This window comes from Xenopus laevis, chromosome 5S, assembly GCF_017654675.1.
Source record: "Xenopus laevis strain J_2021 chromosome 5S, Xenopus_laevis_v10.1, whole genome shotgun sequence".
Taxonomy (NCBI): Eukaryota; Metazoa; Chordata; class Amphibia; order Anura; family Pipidae; genus Xenopus; species Xenopus laevis.
The window spans coordinates 135,601,671-135,609,686 of record NC_054380.1 but is presented as its reverse complement, the minus strand read 5'-3'; positions in this window follow the sequence as shown (position 1 = coordinate 135,609,686).

Genomic DNA, 8,016 nt, shown 5'->3' with positions numbered 1-8,016 from the left:
GAGCATTACTCTGAGGGTTTACTGGTGTATTTATATAGACCTTTCTGATAAAGCTTACTTCATTTTAGCCTTTCCTTCTCCTTTAATGAGAGTGAGGGAGGAGACAGAGTAAACAAATGTAGAAGTTGTCTATATGGACGGTTGTGAGCAGAAAACTCCAAATGCCTCCAGTGGCTCAGCAAGATATAACACCTTATTAATACCAGGCAGGCCAGGGTTTGAATCCCTAATCTTACACTCTATACACACAATAACCAGTATGTTACTAGTTGTACTGCTGGTGTCAACTATAAAGCCTTTTTTTTTGGATTCTTTATAAAGGCTAAACTAAAGAATGCTTTGGCAAAGTGAATTCTTGATTCAATATTTTCAGGAGGACCCTGCTTGTCTCCTCTACAATTAAAGGAGAACTAAAGCCTAACTAAAGAAGTAGGTAGAAATGTTGTACATGATGTTTTGTGATTCTGTACCAGCCCAAGGCAACCACAGCCCTTTAGCAGTAAATATCTGTGTCTCCAAAGATGCCCCAGTAGCTCCCCATCTTCTTTTCTGCTGATTCACTGCACATGCTCTGTGCTGCTGTCACTTACTGAGCTTAGAGACCCACTCACAATATACAGTACACATAGAATAGAAATGTCACAATATAAGGCTGATTAGTAATTAATACAGATAATTACTACATGGCAGCACAGAAACCAGTGCAATTAGCATCAGAATTTAATAAGTTCAGTATATAAAATATGGCATTTTTAGCCATATTAATTTTTACGGTTTAGTTCTCCTTTAAGGCTCCAGGTTCAGCGCTGGTGGAAAGGCTACATTGAACTTCCCTTAGAAACGGCTTATTTATTTTTCAGGAAATATTGTATAAATAAAAATTTTCCCTTTTCCTTTATAATTATTGGGAGGTAGATTTATTAAATGATTCCCAGCAGTTCCGATTGTTTCAGTTACTTACTTTCTTGTTTATCAGAATTAGATACTGAAGAGAAGATTCAGTTAGTAACACATTTATGACTATAAGCAGCAAATTAGTAGGACATGGTTGTACAGGTATCGGGTCCATTATCCAGAAACCCGTTATCCAGAAACCTCTAAATTACAGAAAGGCCATATTCCATAGATTCCATATTATCCAAATGATCCAATTTTTTAACATTGATTTCCTTTTTCCTCAGTATTCCCACATTATTCTGTTGTCTAGAGCAGGAATTACAAACATGGACTTTGCTACCGGCTCACACTAGACATAGTAAAGAAAACTATATTGTTCACTTTGTGAGTTAAACTGGTTAGTAATTTCTCATCTGTCTCCTCTAATAACTGGATTATAAACAAACTCAACTAAAAGGAGGAGGAATACCAAAAAAAAGAACCAGACTGGATCCTTGTTCTGCAGCAGACAGAAGAGATGGAGACAGGCAGAAGGTTAAGGTAACTACTATGGCAAATGTTGGGGCCATCAACGTGATATTCAGTACAATACAAGAAGCAGTGATCTGATCTGATCTCTCTGCAAGTTGAAGGTTCAGTCAGTTCAACTGATAATAAAAAAATTAGCTAGATGGTGAGATTATAGGGCAATATGTTCTACAGTATTCATAATCTGAGGTTTTTCCTATTCTCATAATTCCATAACCTACAGTAATTTGCCCAGAGAGCTATGTTTGTCTGCACTTTCCATGTTTATTCCAATGAGCAAGAGTAGGGTAGTTACTTTGGCACTTTTTCAATGTTTTTTCTAAGGATTCAATGTACTTTTTGCATCATGATTCTAGGAGGGGGGATGTGGGTTCAAACTATGCTAGACCTCTTCGAAGGTCATCTTATCTTTTTCTTGTATAAGACTTCAAGCTGGAGGGGATTGGACAACGGTTTTGTGGGGAAGAGAGCCTGAAGACCTTTGCCTCCTGTGGGCATTTTTGGGCCGGGAAGGATGGAGATAAAAGGGCTATTCCTTGGACGAAGGTTGGCCAAAGACTCTTTTTATTTTGCACCTTTTGACTTGGTAACTGCTGATTGGGACTGATTGCACCTTTGCATATTATGAGGGTTATTCATTAAGCTCTGAATACCTGAAATCCGAAAAATTTGTATTTTTTAGACCTTAAAAAAAAAAAAATCAAATATTTTTACATGTATTAATGTCCGATGTTTTGAAAACTCTGAATATGAAAACCTGGCATCTCAAAGCTCTTGGGTCCTGTATTAGTGAATGGGGAAGGTCCCAGTGTCTGCGCTGCTGTCAGTACCAATATCCGATGATTTCGAGGATTTTGCTCCAAAAAATTTGTGGTTTTTGTGGAAAAGTCTGAAAACTTTCCTGAAACTATTTTTTTTTTTGAATAATAAATAAGGTCCATTGGGGAATTCGGAGTTGCTCGGCTTTTTATCTAAGAAATACTGAGATAAATTCGGAGCTTGATAAATAACTCTCTATGCGTGTGTTTGCAAGTTTTAGTACTGGGTGAAGATGAAGCACTGCTCGGAGCTTTAATGAAAAAATAGCAGTACATTTGTTCTAAGTAGTCTCTGTGTTTCGCCGTTCAGCGCTGGTCCATTCTCCAAAACAGGAATCGCTACACAATTTCTTTGAAAAACGGCTTTTATATCAGGCTCCACAAGTGATAACAGGCAGTGGGTAAATGGTACAAACTAACGCGTTTCGTGCCCTTCCTATTGGCACTTCATCAGAGTTCAAAGTGAGTCACGTGTTAACCCATTTAAATAGACTATCTGGTGCATACAATTATCAAACACATGTGTGTATAAATTAGTATAAACTATAATTGATAAAATGGTTTTAATTTTTAATTGGCATCATAGATATACATGTAATCACTAAAGGGTTATTTTACACTAACCATTTTTATATTCACTATTTTTATATTCACTTTTTATATTCACTATTTATAACCTTATAACCTTTTAATAGTATATTGAATGTGATTAATATAATTCATTTTGTATTACAATTCAGTACTCGTAAGTATTGAATGGAATGTCTGATGCAAATTGAATTGAACGATTTATGCTAATTTATACACACGTGCTTGATAATTGTATGCACTAGATCTAATATTAGATTATTATATATGCATGGGCTAGGTATGATGTACTTATAATATAACAAATATATAGAAATAATTGCACACAAAAACCAGGAACACAGCTTTTGGTTGGAGGGTAGGCCGCAGCACTGTTTTTATTAGCATTTTTGACACTACAGTGTAGTTTAAAACAAAAGTTATCATTTATTGATATCAGAAGAAAAACCAGCCAGCCTCTGCTCTTGCCCAGCAGGCCGCCATGAGACTATCCAAAACGTATCAAATTATAATATACATGCCATATTTATTTGTTATGGCCACCAGTTATGTAAATCCAAAATTACATTCTAATGCTGCAACAGATTTTTTTTTATATATAACAATCATAAACAATGGGTGGGTGGGCGGGCGCAGTCCTTCTCCTCTGCTGCCTTTCGGCGAAGAACCTGCTCCGATGTCGCCGCAGGTATTTTATACTTACACGAATGGTCACCTGACCTCTCTAGACCAATCAGAGCAGCGAAAATTACCTCACCTGCCGGGCATGTACACTCAATCCAGGAAACGCTCGGCAGGTGAGGTTAACCCACACAGACTTCAACCAGCCCATGCCTGCACAGGGATAATTCCCTGTGCAGTACATTAGATCTGGTTCTTTGTTTTGTCAGACCAACCATGGTGCCATCACACAGCAAAGCTCTTATATGGGCCCCAAATTTGAAATGAAGGCCATTCATGTGGATAAGACTGAGCTGAGTTCACGGGGCAGATTTATCAAGGGTCGAGGTGAATTTTTGAATTGAAAAAATTTGAATTCGAATATCGAAATTTATCATGTACTGTCTCAAAACCTGCCAAATTGCTGTTTTAGCCTATGGTGGGACCTCCTACAACCTATTTGGAGTCAATTCGTGGACTTTGAAAAATCAAAGTTTTTCTGGGGAGAAACATTGAATCTAAATCGATCGAATGCGCTATTCCTTCGATTCAAACGATTCTAAGTCGGCTGAAAACTGACCTATTCAATCAAAAAATTACCTATTCGACCAAAAAAAAAACTTAGACTTAATTTTGGTTGGTCTTTTTGAATTTGAATTTCGAAGTTTTTTCAATTCGAAAGTCGACCCTTGATAAATATGCCCCCACATATATTTTACAATCAAAAGTGGAGATGTTTATTTAAATTATCGTATCAAAACCAGCGTTAGAAGTCTGAAACATTCGACAATCATGAAGGCAAAAAACATGCTCCAATTGTTAAAGGAACCATCGGCCATTGATTCACATGACCTTTTTGATTAGGATTTAGCAGCTTTGGAGTATAATAAATCTTGTAAAATACGAGTTTGTCCCCATTATAAACTCGATCAGAAAATTTTGAAGTTTAATAAATAGACCCCTTAGCTGCTATCTGTTCTGCATGCTGTAGGAAAAGCCTAATTCTGTTGAATATTTCCACGAATGCTCATGTTTGATTTATTTGCTGCCGGCATGGAGACAACTTCAATGATTCTGAGATGGGGACTTCTGCTTATGATGAAATATCCAGAAATCAAAAGTAAGAAAGCAATTTAACATATTCTCTGAATAACGATATCACACCATACTATATGTACTAGCAAACTACCTGCAGTGGATGTTGCCCCTAACCTGAACAATACTTATTATGAGATCTTGGGTCAATGCCTTTTTATAGTATTAGTATAGTATTTTTTAATCTTTCTCTCATGGGACCCAAATGAATTTAATGAATAACCCGAACATTGCTTTATATACTTAAAATGAATAACTTTTTTCTATTGTAGAAATAAATTTCATGTATTTAAAGGATGGTCATTGAGACCTACTCTAAACAGCATGAGAACCCAGTTTTTGTTTACTGACGGAAAGATTGAATTAGGTTGAGATTTCAGCTGAGCCTTTATTATCTGTGCTGTGTACTGACAGCACAGATGTCCAATATACTGGACATTGTGTTAGTAGACAAGGACCAGAAGACAGTGGTGATGAGAGATGTAGCAGTGCCAAATAACAGCAGCTACAAGAAGTTGAGAGAAACTGAAGAAGAACAAAGCCTTGAAAGAGGAACTAGAGAGACTGTGATAAGTAGAGGCCAAAGTGGTGTCAGTGGTGGTAGAAGCACTATAACAGAATGGCAATGACCAGAAGAGTGCAGTGCTAGGAATAGCCAAGGTCCTGTGCAGAACTGTTTTATATATAAACATCAATGGTCAATATAATGTTCATTAGATAGCTTGGAAGAGTGAGGACAGAAAGAGGAATGTGTAGCCAAGACTTTGTCTGTCAACACAACAGTTACAAAAACCAATACAGCTATGAGATCTATTATCCAGAATGCTTGGGACCCAAGGAATAAAGTTTTTTCTGTAATTAGGACCACAATACCTTTTCTACAAAAGTTTTAAATATTAAATAAACCCCATAGGAATGTTTTATAACCAATATTGATTTATGCAGCTTAGTTATCATCAAGTACAAGGTACTGCTTTATTATAACTGGGGGGAAAAGAACATCATTGAAAAAAATGTTAATTATTTGCTTCCCATAATTCAGAGCTTCCTGGATATATATATTTTGCCATTATAGACTTTTAAGTCTGAGCAGAACAAACTATAATGAAGTATTGTTCAATGCAGCTAAATTCCCTTTTAAAGCTTTTAAATTATCAAATGGTATCTGTATCTGCATGTCTTACTCTTATTTTGAGTGGTATTTCTCAATGGTTTATAATGTTGCCTTAATGAGTCGAATTATATTATTTCCCACTAGCAACCTGCAGTTTCCTTTCAAGTTCTTTTTGGTCAGATTAAAGTATGAAAGTTCTAGTAATGACTAAATTGACTGATGACTAAATTCATAAAAAGTGTTAGGAATGGCTATTCTTTATGCTGGACAACAAAAGATCTTGGCAAGCAGGTGATGGATTTAATATCTGAATGGAAGAGAAGAGCGCTTGATATTAAAAAATACAGGTATGGGAGCCATTATCCGGAAACCCGATAGGCCATCTCTTAGACTCCATTATAATCAAATAATCCAGATTATATAGTGAATAAAGTACCCCTTATTGCACAATATAAAAATATTATAAGCCACGAGGAGTTCCATGACCATATAAATATAATGCTTTTATACAGGTCATGGAACGCCGAGGTTACTTCTAATATCCTCATATTTTCCAACAAGGGGTACTTTATTTATTATAATACACACATTTTAGTAACACAAATGACATCACTAAGCTCCATTTATAACTGATGACATCACTAAGGGGCAGATTTATCAAGGGTCGAAGTGGATTCGATTGAATTTTCGAAGTTCAAAAAGTTCGAATTTCAAAGTAAATTTTTGGGTACTTCGACCATCGAATAGGCTATTACGACTTTGACTCGAAGTACAATCGTTCGAATATTCGACCATTCGATAATCGAAATACTGTCTCTTTAAAAAAACATTGACTTCAATAGTTCGCCAAATTAAACCTGCCAAAGTGAAGTGATGGGGACCTTCTAATGCATTTTTCTAAGTTTTTTGTAGTCGGAGTAAAATCGTTACTTAGACCGAAAAATGGTCAAATTCGAAGTATATCCATTCGATGGTCGAATTTCGAAGTATATTTCACTTCGAAATTCGACCTTTGATAAATATGCCCCTAAGAGACATTTATAAGGATATAATTTACAGGATATTCATGGCTTTTGTGTATTATAAATAAATAAATGAATATGACTTAAAGGGGACAATCTTGACATTTGTTACGGTAAAGGTGTCCTACAATAGTGCCCAACCTCATTTATCGTTTCATAAGGATTTCAATGAAAATCCATGACATGTTGGAAAAGAAAGGACCCAGTCAAAGGCTTTTTCTGCAGCTAGAGGACAGCAGATACCCAGTAAGCTGAAGTTATAAATCTTCTGTTTAAACTAGATTTATTACATTCATGAATCCAATTTCACCATGATTTCTGCTTATAGTTATAGAGTATGTATTTGTATTATACAAATCTTGGAACTTCTTTTTTTAAGTTTGAAGGTCCATGTTTTATTTTGGACAGTTTTTCCAAAACGGATTCAATTGAATTCTGCTCATCAGGGCTAAAAGCCAGGAATATATCAACAGATGCATTATTTAGGACAGTTACAGAGTTGGGGACTGGGTACTCTATTGCCAGGTGACAATTTGCTCTGGCGAATGGACGTTACTCCGCAAAATGCGGATTTTACTGAACGTTACCTCTTTCGCCAGACTTGCCTTCGCCACCTCAGACCAAGCGAAGTGCTTTAAAGCAGCTACATCTTCCTCAATCTTCTGTTACTTACATCATATTCTTTGGAAAAAGCATCAAAGTTCAAAAAACGCTGGCGTCTTTTCCTTTTTTCAGACTGATAGGCTGCAAAAGTCCTAAAAAAAACATTTTTTGGGTAACCGGGTTCCCCCATACATTTTCTAACATATGGAACATTAAGGGGCAGATTTATCATGGGTCAAATTTCGAAGTAAAAAATACTTTGAAATTCGACCATCGAATTTGAATACTTCGAATTCGAATATCGAATTCAAACTTTTTTCATCGAATTTGAGTATTCTGCGGTCGAAGAAAAATCATTTGATCGAACAATTAAATCCTTTGATTCAAACGATTCGAGCGATTTTATCGTACGATCAAACGATTTTACTTCGACTTCAAAAAACTTGCTGTAGAAGGTCCCCATAGGCTAACATAGCACTTCGGCAGGTTTAATTTGGCGAAGTATTGAAGTCAAAGTTTTTTTAAAGAGACAGTACTTTGATTATTGAATATTTAAACTATTTTACTTCGAACTCAAAGTAAATTTGAAGTCGTGGTATCCTATTCGATGGTCGAAGTATCCAAAAAATGACTTTGAATTTCGAATTTTTTTACTTCGAAAATTCCCTCAAATTCACTTCGACCCTTGATA